The sequence below is a fragment of the Marmota marmota genome, unplaced genomic scaffold, assembly GCF_001458135.2.
Source record: "Marmota marmota marmota unplaced genomic scaffold, marMar, whole genome shotgun sequence".
NCBI classification, from domain to species: Eukaryota; Metazoa; Chordata; class Mammalia; order Rodentia; family Sciuridae; genus Marmota; species Marmota marmota.
Genome location: NW_026000229.1, coordinates 6,116,912 through 6,122,591, shown reverse-complemented (window position 1 = coordinate 6,122,591; position 5,680 = coordinate 6,116,912).

The following is a 5,680-nucleotide window of genomic DNA, read 5'->3' as shown; positions in this document are numbered from 1 at the left end:
CCCCCCCCAATTTGGCTTCAGGTTTTTTTGTTCTTCATTTTCTGTGGGTTTTTTTTTTGTGTGTGTGTATGTATGTGTTAGGGGCTTGCTGCTTTGAGACCTTCTGTAAACATTTAGCATGATAAATTTCCCTCTCAGACTTGCTTTTAAGCTATATCTAATATTTTGGTATGCCATCTTTTTATCTGAATTTATTTTTATGTACTATTTTTTTTCATTCTTCCTGATGCTCTTTGACTATGTAGAAGGCGTTTAATTTTAAGAGGTCAGATATTTCCCTGTTGTAAATGTTACTAATTGATAGTTTGACCTCATTATGGTCAGAGAATATTTTTTTGTATGATTTAAGTTGTATTTGCAGAAGTTTATTCTGTGGCTCAGAATATGAGTTAGTATGGTAAATATTCTGAGAGTCTTTCAAAACATTTTTTTAACTGTTGAATAAATTGTTCTGTGTATGTCATTACCTCTTGTTGGTTGATTGCATTGTTCAATTCTTTCATATAGTTGTTGATTTTTTGTCTGATAATTATATTAGTTGCTGAGTGAGTGGTTTAGAAATCCTCAACTATAATTTTGGATGCCTCTTTTTCCTTTCAAACTTATCAGTTTTTTCTTCATTTATCTTGAGTGTCTGTTGTTGGGTATGTACATATTTAGAATGTATTTAGAATGTTTTATGTTAGTTTGGAATGATAGTTTTATCATTATCTGATTTTTCACCTCTACTAGTTTTCTTTGCTCTGGATTTTACTGTTCTAAAAGTATATTACCACTGTAGTAATATCAATCTGTTATATTAATGTTTACATGGTATATCTTTTTTTTTATTGTCAGCCTACCTATATCCTCATGTAGAATGAGATTCTTGCACATAGCAAATAGTAGTCCCTCTCGCTTGTGTGGTTTTGCTTTCTACTGTTTCAGTTACTTGCAGTAAACCATATTTACTGAAAATATTACATGGAAAATTCCAGGTATAAGTAATCATGAGTTTAAAATTGCATGTTACTATGAGTAGTGTGAAGTAAATTTCCCCCATCCTATTTCATCTTACCCATTAATCCAGTAATCTTTTTGTCCTGCATATCTTATGTTGTGTATGCTACATCTCCATTGGTCAATTTAGTAGCTGTCTTTTATCAGATTAACTGTGGCAGTATTGTAGTTCCTGTATTCAGTCTTTAAGTTACTTAATAATGGCCCCAAAGCACAAAAGTATTGATGCTGGCAATTCAGGTATGTCAAAGAGAAGCAATGAAGCAGTTCCTTGAACTTAATAAGAAAGTGGGGGTGGGGTGTGGGGGGGAATGCAGTACATATACACAATGGAATATTACTCAGACTTAAAGAAGAATGAAACATTTGCATTTGCAGATAAATGGATGGAAGCAGAGAATATGATGCTAAGTGAAATAAGCCAATCCCAAAAAACCAGCGTCAAATGTTTCTCTGATAAGCAGATGCTGATCCATACTGTGGGTTAGGGTAGGGAAGAATGAAGGAACTTGGATTATGAAGAGGGGAGTGAGGGGAAGGGTGGGGTAGTGGGAATGGGAAAGACTATAGAATGAGACAGACATTATTATCCTATATATACTACTAGTGTGACTCAGCACTGTGGATAGCCAGAGGAATGAGAGGTTATGCTGCATTTGTGTGCAGTGTGTTAAAATGCATTCTACTCTCATGTATAACTAATTAGAACAAATAAAAAAATATTTTATCCATGAAATTATTGGGAAAGAAAAAGTAATTCATGTTAGTTTTATTGTCACATATTAAATTGTAATCTTTACAGCCACAGTGCATGATAAGCCTTTATTTAAGACGGAAAAGGCATTAAACTTTATCATAGTTACGTTTATGAAAAAAATAGTATATTTACATGGTTTGGTGCTATCAATAATTTTGGCATCCAGTGAGGACCTTAGAATGTATTTCCTGTTGATAAGGGGACTGCTCTTTAGCTCAGTTCTGTTTTTTCCAAAAATACTCGGTCATTTAATACACCAGCCTTGGTCATTTAATTTCTGTATTTTGACACTTATATAATAAGAAATCTTTTCATTTTTAAAATTTTTATTGTGTTTCTTTTTTTATGCTTTTCTTGTCTTCATGTGAATTACTTGAACATTTTTTATGATTTTTCTTTTGATTTATTTAAAGTGTTTTGGAACACATTTTCTCATAGTTTTCTTAATAGTTGCTTTAGGTATTATATTATACATGAATTATCACACAGTCTGTTTGTCTTGACATATACCACTGAGTGAAATATAAAAGCCATACTTCTAATTTGTTTCCTTTATTTTTTCTTTTGTACTGGGGATCGAACCCAGGGGTGCTTTATAAGTGAGCCACATCATTACCCCTTTCCCCCATTTAAAAAAATTTTTGAGGCAGGATTGTGTTAAATTGTTGAGGCTGGCCTTGAACTTGAAATTCTTCTGCCTCAGCCTGTTGACCATGCCCATCTATGTTCACTCACACATGCTAGGCAAGTGCTTTGCCACTGAACTACAGCCCCAACCCCCCAGCCCTTTTTATTTTAAGACATATTCTTTCTGAGTTTCTTAGGGCCATGCTAAGTTGCTGATGCTGGCTTTGACTTGTGATCCTTTTGCCTCAGCCTCCTAAGTTACTGGAATTATAGTTGTGCACCATCACAGCTGGCTCTTGAATTTTAAAATTCTAATTAGTTATACATGAAAGTAGAATGCATTTTGACACATCATACATAAATGGAATATAACTTCTCATTCTTCTTGTTGTACATGTTGTAGAATCACACTTGTAATGTAATCATATATTATATAGGTTAATAATGTGTGATGCATGCTACTATCCTTCCTCCCTTCACTCCCCTCTGCCTAATCCAAAGTTCCTCTGTTTTTCCTTAGCCCTATCCACTCCTTATTGTGTATTAGTATCTGCATATCAGAGAAAACATTTGGCCTTTGGTTTTTTGGGAATGGCTTATTTCACTTAGCATGATAGTCTCCAGTTTCAGCCATTTATCAGCAAATGCTATCATTTCATTCTTTTTTAAGGCTGAGTAATATTCCATTGTGTATATATACAACATTTTCTTTATTCATTTATCTGTTGAAGGACATCTAGGTTGGTTCCATAGTTTAGCTATTGAGAATTGAGCTGCTATAAACATTGATGTAGCTGTGTTACTGTAGTATGTTGATTTTAAGTTCTTTGGGTATATGCCCAAAAGTGAGATAACTGGGTCAAATGGTGGTTCCATTCCAAATTTTCTGAGGAATCTCCATACTGCTTTCCATAGTGGTTGCACCAGTTTGCAGTCCCACCAGCAATATATGAGTGTACCTTTTCCCCACATCCTTGCCAACATTTATTGTTGCTTGTATTCTTGATAATTGTCATTGTGGGTAGAGTGAGATGAAATCTTAGAGTAGTGTTGATTTGCATTTCTCTAATTGCCGGAGATGTTGAACATTTTTTCATATATTTGTTGATTGATTGTATTTCTTCTTCTGTGAAGTGTCTGTTCAGTTCCTTAGCTCATTTATTGAATGGGTTAGTTTTTTTTGTTAAGTTTTTTTTTGGGTGGTGGGTAGTGAAAATTGAATTCAGGGATATTCAACCACTGAGCCACATCCCCAGCTCTATTTTTATTTTATTTAGAGACAGGGTCTCACTGAGTTGCTTAGTGCCTTGCTATTGCTAAAGCTGCCTTGGAATTTGCAGTCATTCTGCCTCAGCCTCCTGAGCTGCTGGGTTTATAGGCATGTATCTCTGCAGCCAGCTGGTGTTAGTTTTTTTGAGTTCTTTATATATCCTGGAGATTAATCTATCTGAGGTGCATGTGGTAAAGATTTTCTCTCATTCTGTAGGCTGTCTCTTCATGTTACTAATTATTTGCTGAGAAGCAGTTTTTTAGTTTCAATTCATCCCATTTATTGATTCTTGATTTTATTTCTTGCACTTCAGGTTTCTTGTTAAGGAAGTCAAGATCCTAAGCCAACATGGTGAAGTTTTGGGCCTACTTTTTCTTCTGTTAGCCATAGGGTTTCTGTTCTAGTGTTTAAATCTTTGATCCACTTTGAACTGAGTTTTGTGCAGGGTCATTCTTTTGTTTTAAATTTTTATTTTTAAAAAAATTTAAAAATTGTTCTAAATAGTTGTACATGACAATAGAATGCATTTTGACACATTGTACAGAAATGGAGCACAAGTTTCTATGGCTATACATAGTACAGAGTCACACTGCTAGTGTAATTATACGTGTATATAGAGTAATAATGTTTGTCTCATTCCACTGTCCTTCCTCTCCCACAGCCCCGCTCCTGCCCTCAGTCCCTTCTGCACAATCCAAAGTTCCTTCATTCTTCCCCAACCCCCTACTCCCCCATTATGGATCTTCATCTGCTTATCCCAGAAAACATTCGGTCTTTGTTTTTTTAGGATTGGCTTATTTCACTTAACAAGATATTCTTCACTACCATCCATTTACCTACAAATGTCATAATTTCATTCTTCTTTAAGCTGGGTAATATGCCATTGGGTATATGTACCATATTTTCCTCATCCATTCATCTGTTGACGGGCATCTGTTGAATAGTTTAGCTATTGTGAATTGAGCTGCTATAAATATTGATATGGCTGTGTCACTGTACATTGATTTTAAGTCCTTTGGGAATAAACTGAGAAGTGGAATAGCTGGGTTAAATGGTAGTTCCATTCCAAGTTTTCTGAGGAATCTCCATACTGCTTTCCATAGTGGAAATCTTTAGCACACACACCTCAGATAGAGAACTATTCTTCATGATACATGAAGAAGTCAAAAAAACTTAACACCAAATTCTGTTTATCTGTTGGTGGACATTTAGGTGTTTCTGTTATTTGGCTATTAGCTGTAATGACTAATGCATTTTAAATATTTGCAAACAAGTTTTTAAGTGCACATACATTTTTTTCTTTGCTCTCATTACATGCCACATATATGTTATATACTAAACATTTGAGATTAAAATACAGACATTCATGTTTGAATGTATAGCATGTATTGCATACATATTGTATATATTGAGTGTGTACATGCTTTGAATATAGAATGTATTTCCAAAGAATAAAGAAATTCTTTATATAACCATATTATAACACTCAGGGAATTTTGATATTTTTATATAATGTTATCTAATTTATAATTAATGTAAAAATTTTCTTGTGCCAATAACTCCTTTTTAATATATATTTTTTTCTCATTCAGGACCCAGTCTAAAATAACATAGTATGTTTGGTTTTGTTTCTTCAATATTTTTCATTGGGAATAGTTCCTCAGCCCTTGTTTGTTTGTTTGTTTGTTTGTTTCTTTTTTTTTTTAATTGCTACTGGGGATTAAACTAGGGGTGCTTAACCACTGAACCACATCCCCAGCCCTTGTTTCTGATGACATTAAGAGTTAGGAAGAGTAAAGTGCAGGGTTTTTTATACTTTTATTTATTGTTTTTCCTAAATTAGTTTGGCTTATTCCTTTCTGACAGTAACAAAGAGAATGTAATTAGTATCACATTGAGAGACACATGATGGCAATTTGCCCAGGTTTGTTGTTAACTTTCACTAGTTGGTTAAGGTAATGTTTTCCTGCTTCTGGAATATTATTAAAAACCGGTAATGAGATTTTGAGCTTGTTCTACCCCACCCC